Source organism: Giraffa tippelskirchi, chromosome 13 (genome assembly GCF_054371585.1).
Source record: "Giraffa tippelskirchi isolate mGirTip1 chromosome 13, T2T-mGirTip1v1.2.pri, whole genome shotgun sequence".
NCBI classification, from domain to species: domain Eukaryota; kingdom Metazoa; phylum Chordata; class Mammalia; order Artiodactyla; family Giraffidae; genus Giraffa; species Giraffa tippelskirchi.
The window spans coordinates 71,155,982-71,175,378 of NC_137287.1; the positions used below are offsets into that span (position 1 = coordinate 71,155,982).

The following is a 19,397-nucleotide window of genomic DNA, read 5'->3' on the forward strand; positions in this document are numbered from 1 at the left end:
CTGGATATTTGTTGTGTTCTTTTGTTTGGAACTTACTTACTTCACTTTCCTTAACTCTCTATGTTGGTTTCTGTACATTAGACAAAGCAATCACCTCTCCTGGTCTTCACAGACTGATCTCTCTTTACCTACTCTGGGAGAAGCTGGGAATGAGGGTTCTATTCTTGATTTTACTGTACTGTGTCAGCAGTAAGGATTCTGTCAAGAGAGTGTCTTTTTTCTCCCTCCTGGCTTCAGTGAGTCTGTTTTCATGTTTACCTAGGCCATTAAAGTTTTCCAATTAGTTTTTGTTTTTATCATAGTGAGAATTTGCCCATGAATTGTTGAATCAATCTATTACATACATTTAAAATTTGGGGCACATCTCTCATAAATTTCATTTACAATCATTGAATGTTATTCTATCAATCATTTCAATTATTTTTATATGGGTGATTTGACATTGACTATTTCATGATGTATGAAAAATACAGATCCTCTTCAAGCTATGATCTAATTCTAATTTTCATTTCTAATTGTATGAGTGATATAAGCATTTTAAAGTGAGAAAAATATTTTTCCAACTAATTCAAGCTTGTTTTCTTTTTTCTTCTTTTTTTTTTTTCATTTTCTATCATGGAAATCGGGGGGAAAAAACTTTGATTTGGGCTTTTCTCTTAATAAAGAGAGGTGATCTCAGTCATGCAAGAAGTCAGAAATTATATAGCAAATGTAGGCTACAGAAAACATCACAAAGCAATACAAAAATATACATCTGATACTGCTTCACCTTTAATGCTTATCATCTACTTACAGAGTCTAAACACTATAGTATCTTCCCCCTCTGTGGTTATCAGTGTCTGATTCTTAAACTGAAGAAATGAGATGTGGCTCTTGAGGTGCTGATATCTGATAGAAGCTATCATAGTGGAAGACTACTTAAACATCTAACTTTTTAGGAAGTGTTACTTCTTTCACTTCTCTCCTACTATTACAAAAATGTTCTCACAGTAGGGATTCACTTCATGTCTGTGATTGTATAAAGAAATTAAATCCAGAAATATTAAACTTTCAAGGGGAATAAACCCACACTTTAAACATGAAATTTGGTTTTATATTAACATTATATTATGGCATCTTGCTGTGTCATGAAAGTCTAGGAAAGGCCAAAAACAATATGTACTCCCAATGTTCCCAGACATAGCTTAGTATGTTCCTCTTACCCTCTCCCTCCTTAGACATTTGTACTTTATTGCTACAGTACACAAAATCCAAAACAATGTACTTTTACCAGTAACAATCACGTCTTCTCCCTCTGCGTCCCAAATTACAGAACAGACTATAAAATGGAAATCTGAAGATTCTCATTAACCAAAAATGATCATTTGTCATTTATCTTCCACATCCTCTTATGATGGGGAACCACTTCACTTGCTATCACAGTCTTACTCTGTCCCCCTAATTCCTGGCCTGGGAAACAGACCAGCTCCAGCTGAACAGGTGGTCTAGCTGGAGCCCTGCAGAGATGCTGAATGCCAGGAAGGTTTCAGGGTAACTCTGCCTTCATATGGTAATTCATGTGATAATCTGTTCTCAGGCCCAATAAACCAAAGAAAAATAACTTGGAACAAAATAAAAATGACAGAAATAAAAACCAGATGCTCAAATCTTGAAGCACACTTATCTCTTATTTTCTTTAAGGATGCATTTCATCAATGTAATCTTTAATATGAAAATAAAGCAACATATTCTTGTATCTAATTGTATCAGTGCTTTCTTATTTTTCCCTTTTGTTCTTAAGAAGCAAATTGATTTGACAGTATGTAAAAATTTCCTATGCTATGTGCTTAGAAAGCTGAAAAAGTATCTGTGTTTTGTTAGCCTCTGAAAACTTAGATGTCTGTTTAATATGTCCATATCTGTAACTTTTTGAAGAGAAACAAGTCAGCCTTGAACTACCATCTGTCTAAGACATTAGCTACTTTACAAATTATGTGTTATTCAAAAGAGCATATTGGATTATATTTCTCACCAAAAAAAAGATGCAGCACTCTTCTTGAAAATTAATGTGTGGTATTGGTATTAAGTGGACTGAACAGCACATTCACAAATGTGTTTGCCAGTTATCAGGAAAAAGACAGAGGGGCACAGAAGAATCTCCAGAGCTTGTGGGAGGGAAACATTAATTAACAAATTTTGTCTGTCCCCTGGGTTTCTGCTCACCTTCATCTCATGGCACGAATGTAAGAGAGAATCAGATTCTGAACAAATCTTCTTAAATCATCTTTGCAACTTGTTATGTTTTTCTAAATTGTTACCAACACAGCTTAGCTCTGTATAGGGAGAAAACAGTGAGTATAAACTCTACCTTGTACTCTGGTGAGCCACAAGGTAGAGCTTTGCCCCACAAGCTCAGACATAGTGGACCAAACAGGGAATTGAAATCCCTGATGGAAGGCAAGCAGGAACAAGTTTCCGGCTTTTGCCTTTGGGAATTCTAATTGTAGGTGGATAGGAATATGATTCAGACCTGATCATCTAGAAAACACGATAACTACTTCACTAGAGTTTAGGTAAACTCACCTCCAATTCTGCTTTGCTTCTCTAAGGTTGGTATGTTTCTTTTATTCTATCAATGTTCATTTACAGAATGTAAAGATTCTCTCTCACAGCAACTTTTTCCATGACACTTGTTTCTCTCAAAGTAGTAGCAGTAGTAATTAATATCTTGTATGTTTATAACTCCTGCAGTTTTCAAATGAGAATAAAAGCATTCTTTCATTTGTAGAATATATGATTAATCATATCCTATTGGAATTTCAATATAAGGTACTATAATCATTATACTATAAGATAAATAATATGAACCTTCTGAATACATTTGCTGAATTATTATTATATTAATATATTATCATAGAGGCAGTAAAGTAAAAACACAAGACTTTTGAAATATATGATCTTGATTTCTATACATTAATATATTTAAAGAAATACATAATCTTTAATTAACATAAAACAAACATAGTGAGCCCAGAAACAACAAGCACATAGTAAATCCCTAGAAAAGGCACTGAAATTTCTAATTTACAAAAAACATGATGTACCTAAGAGAATGTATAAATTAAGAAAAAATAGAGTGAATTAAAGAAAGGGCAAATGACTAATAAATTTCACCATTCTGAATCAATGCTCTATCCATCTCAAATGATTCTGTTTAATTTACTGTATCCTTGAATCCAACTCTTTCTTTTTTTAAATCTAAAGTTCATTCCAAAATCACTTTTAAATCATTATTTTTTTTTCCTGAGTAAGCAACTCTATGACTCTTCTCTCTAAAAGGCTGACATTTCACTTGTTTACATAGGAACGTTGTCAAGACCATTACAGTTTATAAAAGGCTGAGTTTCCTTTTGGTTGATATATTGACAGCATAATGCATGCAATGGTTTTGTAGATTTTTTTTTCTACCCACAAATTTTCCTTTTCCAAATCTAATATGGATTTGGATCTTGTTTATCTTCCAGTGTTCTTCTATGGAAAAAAAAGAAAAAGATCACTATACTTTACAAAATTGATGTTTATGAAAAACAGCACTGTCAGGGAGAGACTGAAAACCTTTCTCTTTTTATTTCCTACTTAATATGACCTAGCTTTCTGAAATATTGTGGAGAGAACCAAGGAAAAAGGCAAAAGGAATATTTTAAAAAGCCTACATCAGTTTTTAGTATTCAGGTTGAACCATATCTTATTTTGGAAGACTTACATAAAAGAAGACTCCTTTCTTGTCCTCAGTAACTCATTCCACTGCCTAATAGCACACTCCATGTAAAATCACTTCCTTAAAATTTGGTTTGATATCTCTAAGCCTATAAGATTTTTCTTGCTATTTTGTGATGAAGACACAAGTATGATACAATGTGATAAGTGTTGTGATGGAGATATAACCAGTGAAAATTATATCAAAAAACAGAGATAAAATGTAGCTATCTTATACTTTATCCCAATTAAATTAACACTGGTTTGAGTCTACATCTCAAAGTTGATGCAAACCTTATCTCTACAGAGAATTCCTGCATCTTCTGAACACGTCAAAAGTAAAAGGGATTTGCACAGCCCTAACGTTGGAGTTCAGCTCCACTTCACAGTCAAAGACAGGGACAGATTGGTGGATCTGCAACTGCAGCATGCTTGTCAGTACAATGGTACTGCCTTTGATAATGGGCCCTACCCATTTTGAGTGTGGATTCTTTCATCCATTCATTTAACATATGTCATTGATTGATGTTATATTCCAAGTCCTATTCCAGATGCTGGAAACAGAAAAGCTAGGAAAACAAAAGTGTTTATTTTTATAAACCTCACTTTCCAGTGACACTAATTACTATTTAGTGCTCATTCTGGCGATCAGACACTAGATAGATAGAATGATTTACTCTTTTCAATGAAGAAAGCATTAATATTATTCCAGTGTTATGAATGAGCAGAGTGAAACACAAATGGTTTAAACAACAACCCCACTTTTCATAGCTAGTGAGGGGTGATTTAAACTCACATAGACTAGTTCTAGAGCCAGTGATAATAACCTGTATTATTACATTATTTTACTGCTACTAATAGTCCTGTGAAAAATTTTCCTTTGAGCCTAGGTATCAAGGGAGAACAGTCTGCCATCCTGGATCTTCAAGGGGGAAACAAGACTCTTCCTCCTAAAGCTCAAAGGGAGACCAGAAACAAGCAGATGTCCAGTGTTGTGCTTCCTACTACTTATTTTTCCTAACAGCATCAACTGCATCAGGGCTGTTGGGTCTAGATGGGAGAGGGGCAGGTGGTGGGGGAGGGGAGTGGAAGCATCCATACTTTATGGCTCTTTTCCTCCTAGATGATCCAGACAAGCCAGACAAGTTTTTCCTTCCAACTCCTTAAACAGAAGAGACTTTGGAAAATAGAGTACCCACCCAAACCAATTAATGTCACCATCGTGGTTGTCTCTAAGAGGCCTCCATTCTACACAACATAAGGAGTACAACTGCTCTCAACTAAACTGTCTTCAGTGCTTCAGTACTTTAATTTCTTACAGACTATGTCATGACTTTCTTTAACTTTCTTTACATAAAAACAAATAAAAAGAGTAATGGAACATTTTTATAAGGTTTGCAATGTAATAAACAAGCATCAAGTTGATTACAATATTAGGATGAAATTCATTTGGAAAGAAATGTTTGACCTTGGATTTGAAGGATAAGTAAGAGTTTTCAATTTGGGGAAGTATGGAGAGCAAGGCAGATGGAGGAAAGAGCATGAATCAATCAGAGTTGACCAGTCACATGGCAAGATTCTCCTATGCTCTCAGATCATACCTTCCCTGTTGGACTAGGCCAATGCCAGACACAGAGGCATGTGGTAAATATTCCATGTTAATAATGAATAAACGGATGTTTAAAGAAAACGGAATATGCCAGGAGACACAGAGAGACTGTGAGTAGAAAGAGATCTAAAAATGAAGTACTAAACAGCCTGTGAAGCACATTATAGAAAGAATTTGTGTCTTCTAGGCCAGCAGTTCTCAAAGTGTTGTTTGCAGCACTCTGGGCATTCATGGGGTCAAAACTCTTTTCATAAAAATGCTAAGACATTACATTTATTTTTTTTCTCTCATTCTCTCACAAGTACACAACGGAGTTTTCTATAGTCTACATGGCATATAGTGACATCATTATTTTAATGGGAAAGTGGTGTATTCATGGGAATGAATTTAATGGGTGTATTTAATGGGAAAGTGTATTCATATATTCTTGTCTTTAAAATGTCAAGTTTTGATATCTAATATAGTAAATGGAGACAGACTCACACAAACCAAATTTCCTTCTAGTTCCTAAACAGTTCATATTAGTGTAGAAGTTTCCTGAGACCAAAAAATTTGAGAATCACTGATCTAGGTAAACCATTACATTTTTTAAGGGGGTGATGGTATAATTATATCAGTGCGATATTCTATGCAGTTCAGTAAAGGTAAGACAACTAATTTTGATTGGTCTAAAAATCCATTATCTATTTATTCTTATGTATCAATGATGCAGTTACATTTTAATTGTTTTTAATGAGAATTCTACGTGGCCACCTTAGGTACAGCTTGGAAATATCTTCACCAAAAACTCAAGTCAAAAAAATGTTTGGCCGTTATCTACTGATTAAGTTTAGTCTACTCTGCCCTTTTTTTAATGAAAGTTTTTATTTTATTTATTTATTTTGCTACACTGGGTCTTTGTTGCGGTATACTGGCTTTCTCTGGTTGCAATGAGCAGGGGTTACACTCTAGTTGTGGTGTGCAGGCAGTGGCTTCTCTTGTTACAGAGCATGAGCTCAGAAGTTACAGATTCCAGGCTCTAGAGTACGTGGGCTTCAGTTGTGGCTCACAGGCTTAGTTAACCCAAGGTATGTGGCATCTTTCTGAATCAGGGATCGAACTCACGTCCCCTGCGTTGCAAGACTGATTCTTAACCACTCGACCACCAGGGAAGTCCTACTCTGCCGCTTTAAGAATGAAATTTCCCTTTAGGGAAAGATGACTATGGGTACAGCAGGTAATTGTCTTATAAGTTCTGCTTCAAACTACAAAGATTTTGTGGTAACAGAGGAGGCTATTAATATTTTTAGCTTGAAACCTCCTGCCCACACTATGGCATTTGTGGGTCTTGCTATCTGGTCATTGCAAATTTGAAGTATTTTGTAACAGTCATTCCAAAGTGCTTTATGCCCTCTGGTGACCATTTGAAACTTTGTGTTGTTTTTTTTTTGATAGATTCCTTACCTCAAAATTTTTATATTCACTTAACCTTGAATAAGCAAAATCTAATTTTGAGTGCTATGATATTTTGGTTGGAGTTTGGGAACTTCTTAACCTAATAACAATAGGGTGCTTGCTATGTAATATTCATTTCCTGAACTCATTTTCACCTCACTTGGATACTTTTAATTTTCCATTTTCTCTTAATATATAAGTCAAAGGTGTCGTACAAGTCAGTGTCAAAAATAGGAAGCAGGAGACATCCTGTTGTGTGGATTTTTTAATGGTTAAGGAGTGTATTAGCAAATGCTTACTTTCATTTATAATAATCCTCCAAAAAGAAAAAAAAGTATAATGAACATTATACTATAATAATTATACTACCGTGATCCATTATTGCTTACAGAGACATTGATTGAGGTTTATGTTTCTCTGTGCTCAAAAGAGACACAGCACTGATTGCCAAATGCTTAAATTAACATTTTTCATAATATGCTTCAACTATGACAGCTTCTAAATAGTTTACCAGCTTTACCAAAGAATTTACAAATAACCTACCTAAAAACATACATCTTACAATTTCCCCTCAAAACAATAATAACAATTTGGTCTTCTTCATACATCACTGTCACCATCCATGTATATGGAATGACTAAAAAGAAAATAAATCAGGCCAATGGTTCAAGATTTTTTGATAAAGACATTAAATTCACACTCAATTCACTATTGACAGAACCATGAAGCTTCTTGACACTATTGATTTTCTTTTACTTATTTTTTTATAGGATAATTGCTTTACAGAATTTTGTTGTTTTCTGTCAAACCTCAACATGAATCAGCCATAGGTATACATATATCTCCTCCCTTTTGAAACTCTCTCCCATCTCCCTCCCCACCCCACCCCTCTAGGTTGATACAGAGCCCCTGTTTGAGTTTCCTGAGCCATATAGCAAATTCCCATTGGCTATCTACTTTACATATGGTGATGTAAGTTTCCTTGTTACACTTTCCATACATCTCACCCTCTCCTCCCCACTCCCCATGTCCATAAGTCTCTTCTCTATGTCTGTTTCTCCATTGCTGCCCTGTAAATAAATTCTTCAGAACCATTTTTCTAGATTCCATATATGTGCCTTAGAATATGATATTTATCTTTCTCTTTCTGACTCATGTCACTATGTGTAATAGGTTCTAGGTTCATCCACCTCATCAGAACTGACTCAAATGTGTTCCTTTTTATGGTTGAGTAATGTTCCATTGTGTATATGTACAACTTCTTTATCCATTCATCTGTCGATGGGCATCTAGGTTGCTTCCATGTTCCAGCTATTGTAAATCGTGCTGCAATGAACAATGGGATACATGTTTCTTTTTCAACCGTGGCTTCCTCAGGGTATATGCCTAGGAGTGGGATTCCTGGGTCATATGGTGGTTTTATTCCTAATTTTTTAAAGGAATCTCCATACCGTCTTCCATAGCGGCTGTATCAATTTACATTCCCACCAACAGTGCAAGAGTGTTTCCTTTTCTCCACACCTCTCTAGGATTTATTGTTTGCAGACATTTTGATGAGGGCCATTCTGACTGGCATGAGGTGATATCTCACTGTGGTTTTGATTTGCATTTCTCTAATAATGAGTGATGTTGAGCATCTTTTCATGTGCTTGTTAGCCATCTGTATGTCTTCTTTGGAGAAATGTCTGTTTAGGTCTTTTTCCCACTTTTTGATTGGGTTGTTTGTTTTTCTGGCATTGAGTTGTATGTGCTGCTTGCATATTTTGAAAATCAATCCTTTGTCAGTTGTTTCATTTGCTATTATTTTCTCCCATTCCAAGGGTTGTCTTTTCACCTTGCTTATAGTTTCCTTTGCTGTGCAAAAGCTTTTAAGTTTAATCAGGTCCCACTTGTTTACTTTTCTTTTTATATCCATTACTCTAGGAGATGGGTCATAGAGGATCTTGCTTTGATTTACGTCATTGAGTGTTCTGCCTAAGTTTTCCTCTAAGAGTTTTATAGTTTCTGGTCTTACATTAGGTCTTTAATCCATTTTGAGTTTATCTTTGTGTATGGTGTTAGGAAGTGTTCTAATTAAATTCTTTTACATGTAACTGTCCAGTTTTCCCAGCACCATTTATTGAAGAGGTTTTCTTTGCCCCATTGAATATTCTTGCCTCCTTTGTCAAAAATAAGGTACCCATAGGTGCATGGGTTTATTTCTGGGTTTTCTATCTTGTTCCATTGGTCTATATTTCTGTTTTTGTGCCAGTACCAAACTGTCTTGATGATTGTAGCTTTGTAGTATAATCTGAAGTCAGGAAGGTTGATTCCTCCAGCTCCATTCTTCTTTCTCAAGACTGCTTTGGCTATTCGGAGTCTTTTGTGTTTCCATATGAATTGTGAAATTTCTTGTTCTAGTTCTGTGAAAAATGTCATTGGTAATTTGATAGAGATCACATTGAATCTGTAGTTTGCATTTGGTAGTATAGTCATTTTCACAATATTGATTCATCCTACCCAGGAACATGGACTATCTCTCCCTCTGTTTATGTCATCTTTTATTTCTTTCACAGTGTCTTATAATTTTCTGTGTACAGTTCTTTTGTCTCCTTAGGTAAGTTTGTTCCTAGATATTTGATTCTTTTTGTTGCAATGGTGAATGGGATTGATTCCTTAATTTCTCTTTCTGATTTTTCATTGTTAGTATATAGAAATGCAAGTGATTTCTGTGTATTGATTTTGTATCCTGCAACTTTGCTAAATTCACTGATTAGCTCTAGTAATTTTCTGATACTATCTTTAGGGTTTTCTGTGTACAGTAACATGTCATCTGCAAACAGTGAGAGCTTTACTTCTCTGATCTGGATTCCTTTTATTTCTTTTTTTTCTCTGATTGCTGTAGCTAGGACTTCCAGAACTACGTTGAGTAGGTGGTGAAAGTGGACACTCTTGTCTCGTTCCTGATCTTAGGGGGAATGTTTTCAATTTTTCACCATTGAGAATAATGTTTGCTGTAGGCTTATCATATATGGCCTTTACTATGTTGAGGTAGGTTCCTTCTATGCTCATTTTTTGAAGAGTTTTAATCATAAGTGGGTGCTGAATTTTGTCAAAGGCTTTTTCTGTGTCTATTGAGATTATCATATGATTTTTAATCTTTCAATTTGTTAATATGGTATATCACATTGATTTGCACATATTGAAGAATCCTTGCATTCCTGGAATAAATGACCATGACCAACTTGATCATGGTGTATGAGCTCTTTGATGTGTTGCTGAATTCTGTTTGCTAAAATTTTGTTAAGGATTTTTGCATCTATGGTCATCAGTGATACTGGCCTGTAGTTTTGTTTTTTTGTGTTGTCTTTGTCTGGTTTTGGTATCAGGGTGATGGTGGCCTCATAGAATGAGATTGGAAGTGCTCCTTCCTCTGCAATTTTTTGAAAGACTTTTAGAAGGATAGGCATTAACTCTTTAAATGTTTGATAGAATTCTTCTGTGAAGCCATCTGGTCCTGGGGTTTTGTTTTTTTTTTTTTGAGAGATTTTTGATCACAGCTTTAATTTCAGTGCTTGTAATTGGGTTGTTCATAATTTCTATTTCTTCCTGGTTCAGTCTTGAAAGATTGAACTTTTCTAAGAATCTGTCCATTTCTTCCAGGTTATCCATTTTATTGCCATAGAGTTGTTCATAATAGTCTCTTATAATCCTTTGTATTTCTGCATTGTCTGTTGTAACCTCTCCTTTTTCATTTCTGATTTTGTTGATTTGATTCTTCTCTCTTTTTTTCTTGATGAGTCTGGCTAAAGGTTTGTCAATTTTTTGTCTTCTCAAAGAATCAGCTTTTAGTTTTTTTAATCTTTACTATTGTTTCTTTCATTTCTTTTTCATTTATTTCTGCTTGGATCTTTATGATTTCTTTCCTTCTACTAATTTTGGGTTTTTGTTCTTCTTTTTCCAGTTGTTTCAGGTGTAAAGTTAGGCTGTTTATTCGATATTTTTCCTGTTTCTTGAGGTAGGATTGTATTGCTATAAACTTCCCTCTTAGGACTGCTTTTGCTGCATCCCATAGGTTTTGAGTTGTCTTGTTTTTATTTGTTTCTAGAAACTTTTTGATTTCTTCAGTAGCCTGTTGGTTATTTAGTAGTGTGTTGTTTAATCTCCATGTCTTTGTGTTTCTTACAGTTTTTTCCTTATAATTGAAATCTAGTCTCATAGCATTGTGGTCGGAGAAGATGCCTGATACGATTTCAATTTTCTAAAATTTACTGAGGTTTGATTTGTGACCCAAAATGCAATCTATCCTGAAAAATGTTTCATGTGCACTTGCAAAGAAGGTATATTCTTCTGCATTTGGATGGACTGTTCTGAAGATATCAACGAGATCCATCTCATCTAATGTATCATTTAAGACTTATATTTCCTTTTCTCTTTTGATGATCTGTCCATTGGTGTGAGTGAGGTGTTAAGGTCTCCTACTATTATTGTGTTAATGTCAATTTCTCCTTTTATGTCTGTTATTGTTTGTCTTATGTATTGAGGTGCTCCTATGTTGGGTGCATAGATATTTACAATTGTTATGTCTTCTTCTTGGATTGATCCCTTGATCATTATGTAGTGTCCTTCCTTATCTCTTGTAATCTTCTTTAATTTAAGGTCTATTTTGTCTGATATGAGGATTGCTACTCCAGCTTTCTTTTGCTTCCCATTTGCATGGAACATATTTTTCCATCCTCTCACTTTCAGTCTATACATGTCTTGAGGTCTAAATTGGGTTTCTTGTAGACAGCATATATATGGGTCCTGTTTTTGTATCCATTCAGCCAGTGTGTGTCTTTTGGTTGGAGCATTTAATCCATTTACATTTAAAGTAATTATTGATATATATGTTTCTATTGCCATTTTCTTAATTGTTTGGGGTTGATTTTGTAAATCTTTTTTCTTCTCTTGTATTTCTTGACTATATAAGTCCATTTAACATTTGTTGTAAAGCTAGTTTGGTGAAGACTGGGTGAGGTACTGAATTCTCTTAACTTTTGCTTGTCTGAAAAGCTTTTGGTTTCTCCATCAATTTTGAATGAGATCCTTGCCAGGTATAGTAATCTTGGTTGTAGATTTTTCCCTTTCAGTACTTTAAATATATCCTGCCATTTCCTTCTGGCCTGCAGAGTTTCTGCTGAAAGATCAGCTGTTAAGCGTATGGGGTTTACCTTGTATGTTACTTGTTGCTTCTCCCTTGCTGCTTTTAATATTCTTTCTTTGTGTTTAGTCTTTGTTAGTTTGATTAGTATGTGTCTTGGCATGGTTCTCCTTGGGTTTATCCTATATGGGACTTTTTTTGCCTTTTGGACTTGATTTAGTATTTCCTTTTCCATGTTGGGGAAATTATTTTCAACTATAATATCTTCAAAATTTTTCTCATACCTTTTCTTTTTCTCTTCTTCTTCTGGGACCCTTATTATTCGAGTGGTGGTGTGTTTGATATTGTCCCAGAGGTCTCTGAGACTATCTTCAGTTCTTTTCATTCTTTTTACTTTATTCTGCTCTTCAGAAGTTATTTCCACCATTTTATCTTCCAGCTCACTGATTCATTCTTCTGCTTCAGATATTCTGCTATTGATTATTTCTAGAATATTTTTAATTTCAGTAATTGTGTTTGTCTCAGCATGTTTATTCTTTAATTCTTCTAAGTCTTTGTTAATTGATTGTTGCATTTTCTCCATTTTGCTTTCAAAGTTTTTGATCACCTTTACTATCATTATTCTGAATTTTTTTTCAGGTAGTTTGCCTACTTCTTCTTCATTTATTTGGACTTCTGTGTTTCTAGTTTGTTCCTTCATTTGTGTAGTATTTCTTTGCTTCTTCATTATTTCTTTTTTAACTTATTGTGCTAGAGGTCTCCTTTTCCCAAGCTTCAAGGTTGAATTCTTTCTTCATTTTGGTGTCTGCTCTCTAAGATTGGTGTAGTGGTTTCTGCAGGCTTCTTACAGGGTGAGATTTGTGCTGAGCTTTTGTTTGGTTGTTTGTTTTTCCCCTGATGGGCAAGACTGAGTGAGGTGGTAATCCTGTCTGCTGATGATTGGGTTTGTATTTTTTGTTTTGTTTGTTGTTAAGATGAGGTGTCCTGCACAGGGTGCTATTGGTGTTTGGGTGATGCCAGGTCTTGTATTCCAGTGGATTCCTTTGTGTGAGTTCTCACTATTTGATACCCACTAGGGTCAGTTTTCTGGTAGTCTAGGGTCTTGGAGTCAGTGCTACCACTCCAAAGGCTCAGGGCTTAATCTAGGTTCTCTTTTTTCTACGGCTCTTCAAGGAATCACGAATTGAACTTTGAGAAGGTCAATTCTTTGGAAGGCTGGCATGAAATAGATTTTTGGTCCATTACAATATAGAAGAATGGGGAAGACTCCTTGCCTGACAGTAATCTTCCCCAAAACTCCATAGTGAGTGTTTAGAAGGAAAAGGCAGGCTTTGTGCAGCTCTACTCTCACCCCGAGGAGCTAGCAGTGAAAGGAGCAGGATCCAAGGGAAGCTGGGGCCGACACCATTGATTTTTAATTAGCTGATTGTTTATTACATACCCTTTGAGCTTAGTGAAGATTGCAAAGAGTTTTCTATACTCATGGGTAGATAAAATTTATGTTCCAAATTCTAAGAGAATTGTTTCTCATCCTTTTTCTCACTTTCTCTTTCTTTTTACTTCTTGAAGTAAAAAGAAGATGAGACATTGAGTTGAACTGAGGTCATTTAGTGGAATTATATGACAGATACCATAAAATGAAAAGAAATACGTAGGATTAGTCCTGAGAATGAAGTCATCCTGATTAATTTCTCCCCATAATTTGGTAATCAGAAAATCTTTTGGGGCAGTTTTTGATCAAGACAAAGTTTTGTTACATCTAACTGCATGTCAGGATGGCTTTGATGGTATTTCTTTTCATTTCCTACTTTAGCTCAATACCATCTGTGTGGGAAGCCTATTATCTACTTTATCTCATATATTCTCCTTCTAAATTAATCTGCTCTAATGAATAGCTGTGTATTTTGGAAAGTATAGTGTTGAGAGGGCCTTCCCAGGTGGCTCAGTGTTAAAGAATCCACCTGCCATTGTAGGAGATGCATGTTTGATCCTTGGGTTGGGAAGATCCCCTGGAGAAGGAAATGACAACCCAAGGAAATGGTATTCTTGCCTGGGAAATCCCATGGACAGAGAAGCCTGGCAGGCTAGAGTCCCTGGCGTTGCAAAATAGTCAACACAACTTAGCGACTAAACAACAACATGGTATTGAGAATGATTCTCATTCCGCCAGAACTATCATCACATTAGGATGAGGAACTGGTAGGTAAGGATATCAAAAAAAATGGTTTTGACACTATTCCACACATTCGACTCAAGTTCCATTATCTTTGTAGCAAAACAAACAAAAACACTGTATTTTACTGTGTATAGGGGATGAGGTAGTGGTGATTTCTCTTTTTCAAAGATGAATGATGGAATTACAACTACTAAATTTTTTTAATATTTTTTTAATAAGGAGGCACTCTGAAACAAGGATTTATTCCACCAACATGGCAATGGGTTAAGTTCTGTAAAGTTATAAATTTTTTCCCATATAACTTTAACCTTAGCAAACTAAATCACAATGCTGACTGGACACTAATGCTTAGAACTACCCTTTCTTCCCCTCTATGGTAATTGTTCTTTGTATCTGCTATTCAGTTCCCACACAGCTTGAATATCCACTTTGTGAGGTCAGTAGAATGTAACCAATGTGACCACGGGAGCATAGTTGTGGTAGGAACGGTTCTTAGTGCTGTAGGTTTTGTTTGCTAAGAAGTGTTTTCTAGGCCCAGACCATAAGTTCTGATTGTGTTATTTATCAATGGAAACACTGTGCCAAAAACTGTCATTTAGCCTAATGAGTCATTTTTTAACCTAGATGGTTGAGCTATTAGAGAACACTCCCACTCGCATATCTTAAACTAAATGAATGAAAGCTATTCATTTACATACCATTTCTTGAAATGAATTCTTGCCATGGGAGCAAGAGAGAAGCAAACACATGTTAGGCAACAATATGGCAAAACAGAAAATGAGACATTCACAAATGAATCTGTGAGAAGGAGGGAGAAGGGGAAAATGACAAGAACACAAAAAATTCTTTTCTGTTGACTGAAAGGGACTTCTAGAGAGTAAGAAAATGGCTGTGGGAGCCAAGGTTTCAAGTTTAGTACTTGAATTGTACATTTAAAACAACTGGGATTTAAGACTTTAAACTGACTTACTACAAATATAATTTCAAATACAGATCTCAGACAGGTACAGCATAGTAGGGAAAGGAAAACATAGTTGAATCTCTTGGCAACTAACTCACATTAAATGTGAAAAACAAAAATTTTGGAGTCTCTAAAATTTGTGAGTCACTCCTTAGTTGGGTCTATTTACTATCTTCTACCCTGAATTTAACCAATTGAACTGTATCCTACTATCTAATCTTCTAAACTTTCTTCCATAGTAAAATGGATTATCTGCATCTACATTTAATAAAATATTAGGAACCTACCTGTTCTGGTAATATAATGTTTTCCACAATAGCATGCCTTGAATGAATTTAAATTTCAGTATATCTTAATGTTTATTCACAAATATCTATTGTAAGTATTTCAATAAGAATATTATCACTAATTTTCTCAACAATATCTTAAAATGACTGTTATGATTTCTATATTATATGTGGGTAAGCTGAATCTTACCTAGTTTAGGTAGATTTCCCAAGATACACTCTGAGAGACAAATTCAGAATTCATTTTGAGTGTCAACATAAGGTCTTTCTGCCTAGAACTTTTTCCTTCTTATTGCATTTCCTCCACAGAGAAACAAATGAAGTCAGTAGATTGTTTACCAAAGAAAAATACTTTCATTTTGTAAATCATCTTGGTATCATGGTAAATTCAACATCTCCACTGATTTTTCAAGTGGATATTTCAAGAGGTTTAAAATGTTGTGATTCTCACTTTACATTATTTCAGTGTCTGGTTTCGGGATCATTGCTCTCTATTTATGGAGAAGGAAATGGCAACCCACTCCAGTACTCTTGCCTGGAGAATCCCAGGGACAGAGGAGCCTGGTGGGCTGCTGTCTATGGGGTCGCACAGAGTCAGACACGACTGAAGCAACTTAGCAGCAGCAGCAGCAGCTCTCTATTTAAATTCTCATGGCCATAGAATTTAGAACCAAAAAGGACCTTTGTTTTATTATAATCTAATAACCTAAGCTTATTTTCCATGGAGATTTGAGGTGCACAGAGATTATTAAATCAAGTGTTCACCTTCAAATTCCAAGGAATGGAAAAGTTTCTCATATAGTTTTCCTGTCTTTGAGGTCTAGATTAAGGAAACAGTAATTTTTTCAACCAGAAATTGAAACCAGGCCTCTGGCAGTGAGATCACAGAGTCCTAACCACTGGACCCCCAGGGAATTCCCAGAAAACAGCTATTTCATAACCTGGTTTTCATATGCTTCAGATATTTCTTGAATCCTCCAGAAGCATTATTTCCCACTCCATGGTGATCAGCTGTATTTATCCCATTTACGACTTATGGTGATTTCCCAGCATGAACTTGATGAAGACTAAGAATGTTCAGAGAGATGAATAACAATCCAGAAGTATGCCTTCCTATCAAATCCTGCCTCGTTTTAATGGACAGAGAAGCTCTTAATATTTGATTTTGGCCTAAATGCTGACATTTGGCTTTATTTATTATTTCATACTTGTAGATCAGTGAATTTTTGTTCAGTAAAATAAGAGAATAGAAGCTCAGGAACTTTCTCACAGAAATGGGTTTCCAGAAATGTCAGTGGTTTAATAAAAATATTTAACATATATCTTTCACTATAGACATAGTTTATATTCTATTTAGATGTTTCATTTGTGTCTGTTTGATAATCTGGGCTTCCCTGGTGGCTCAGATGGTAAAGAATCTGTCTGCAATGCAAGAGACTTGGGTTCAATCCCTTGGTCAGCAAGATCCTCTGGAGAAGAATGGCTACCCACTCCAGTATTCTTGCCTAGAGAATTCCATGGACAGACGAGCCTAGCAGGCTACAGTCCATGGGGTCACAAAGAATCAGACACAACTGAACGACTAATGTTTTCACTTTGATAAGTTACATTTTCTCTGAGGTTTGTCTCTTTTATCTCCCCTCCTGGCTAAAATTGCTCATCTCTTAAACATGCCAACTTCTCTTTCTTTATTCCTTGATGTATTAAATTTCCTGTCATAATCCCAATTTATGAGCAATACATGGGTCTGCTTCTATTGACTATTTTTCTTCTTAAAGAATTAGGGAGGAGGATTTAGGTGTGCAGTTGATTGATTTAATCATTTTTTAAAACTATAAATAGTTTTATTCAACCTCAATTCCAAATAAATCTGAATTATTGGTGGAGATTGTAGTCCTCCAGATTTACATGCTCTTTTCCAAAACTTGAGTCAAAATCTCCATGGGTTGGTCCAGGCATGTGTGTATTTAAAAATAAGAAAGGAAAGAAAAGCTTTACAGATGATTTTGATGAATACCAGTGGTTGAAAATCACTGTGCTAAATTAGTGACCTTAAATGACTTTTTAATAGTATTTGTATAGTCATGTGCATGTAACTAATAGGTATTTGAGGAGATTTTCTACCACCAAAGTTGCATTCTTCTGTATTGACAGCAGTTTTCATTCTGATAATGAATTCCTTTAAATTCTTTATTCTAGACAGGTCTCCTCTGGGTTTTGATTGCTGTAATGGAATTTTGTTTAAACTTATTTTATTTTACAGTCTAGTGTTAGAGACTCATTCAAATCCCCTCAAACCAAAGAAATCGTCTGAAAAAATACTTATTTAAAATAGTTAAAGCCAATTGCATTATAAAATTTCTAATGAATATAGGATGAAAAAAGCTAAGAATGAAACAGGGCTAATTTCTTTTTTTAAATTAATTTATTATTTTAATTGGAGGCTAATTACTTAACAATATTGTAGTGGTTTTTTTCCATACATTGACATGAATCAGCCATGGGTGTACATGTGTTCCCCATCCTGAACCCCCCACCCACCTCCCTCCCCATCCCATCCCTCAGGGTCATCCCAGTGCACCAGCCCTGAGCACCCTGTCTCATGCATTGAACCTAGACTGGTGATCAAAACAGGGCTAATTTCAACTGCAGAAGTAATACTTATAGTTTGGCATTGCCAAGCATTTTTCATTTTCTTAATTGAAATGACCTCAAAAAATTGAACCAATAACTTCTGAGTTATGGACAGAATAAATTAATTTGAACAAGTGGTAAGTTACCACCAGTAAATTGAGCTTATGTTCATAATGCACTAATAAAATTCACAGCTGAATCTTGTTGAAATAGCTTTTATTTCATTTTAATACCAAATAATTCAAATTTTAAAATTTCAGTGTGGTTTCTCTGCATATTTGCATATGCAATTCTAGAAGGATAATTAAAACCATTTGCACTTAACCAAAAAATTAAATGCTGAAATTATCTCATTAATATGCGAAACTGTTCAAAACAAAGTTAAGTATGGGAAATTTGTACTGAGAGAAACAAGCAGCAGAATAATATTCAGCAATCAATTGACAGTGTGCTGGAAGTTGAGGGCACATGGGCTGTGACTGGCACATATGATTAGCAGAGCTGCATTGTCCCTTAAGGTCTAATTAGGTTCTCTGTGCTGGGAGACAGGACTCAGTGTACATAATTATCTATTGTGTATTAATCTCCTCTCTTTTGAATATTACTTTTGTTGAATTTAATTATGTCTAGAAAATGAGAAGTGTTATTTGATCTGTGTGATCTTATCAAGTGATCATCAGCCAAGAAACACCAACATTTAAAAAGAATTGAAAAGCTGGGTGTAAAATGAATTTTCAGAAAAATCTGACCTTTTGATGTCACAGTGTTTCAGCCTCTCCCCACTTCTGCCACCTTTTCTTTTTCCTAAGACCCCCTTGAGTGAGTGATCCATGTGTTTTGATCATTTGTTGTTTAGAGTTGGAAACTTCAGTGCGTGGCAACTCTGTGATCCAGTATTAATGGAGTGATAAAAATTCTATCTAAGTCCCATTGTCTAATACACTGAAACACTCTTGTTACTTACTAGCTGAATGAACCACAGTTTAAAAATTAAATGTCCTACAGAACCGAGGGCAAAAACAGAAAACAATAAAGTTTCCTAGAGTCCCAAGCAAAGCAATGGCAGATTAATATTTCTGCAGAGTTTTAAAAATTTCACCAAGGAATTTTCCTGTCTTAGGGTGTTCCAGCTTGGTCCCTTAGAAGCATCTTTTAAAAGAATAAACTAGGAAACATCAAAAGGTGTAAGAACAAAATTTATAAATAGCATCCCTCCAAGGCAATGGCACCCCACTCCAGTACTCTTGCCTGGAAAATCCCATGGATGGAGGAGCCTGGTAGGCTGCAGTCCATGGGGTCGCTGAGAGTCGGACACGATTGAGCGACTTCACTTTCCCTTTTCACTTTCATGCATTGGAGAAGGAAATGGCAACCCACTCCAGTGTTCTTACCTGGAGAATCCCAGGGACGGGGGAGCCTGGTGGGCTGCCCTCTATGGG

General features: G+C 35.4%; 1 long non-coding RNA gene across 1 annotated transcript in view; it reads right to left on the reverse strand.

The window, feature by feature from the left end:
* Positions 1-573: 573 nt before the first annotated feature.
* The window catches only part of LOC145531340 (uncharacterized), a 99,416-nt gene continuing 80,592 nt past the window's right edge, over positions 574-19,397 (reverse strand). The window contains exon 5 of the long non-coding RNA XR_014072365.1: positions 574-2,724. This is a non-coding gene — a long non-coding RNA (uncharacterized LOC145531340). The remainder of the gene's footprint in view (positions 2,725-19,397) is intronic.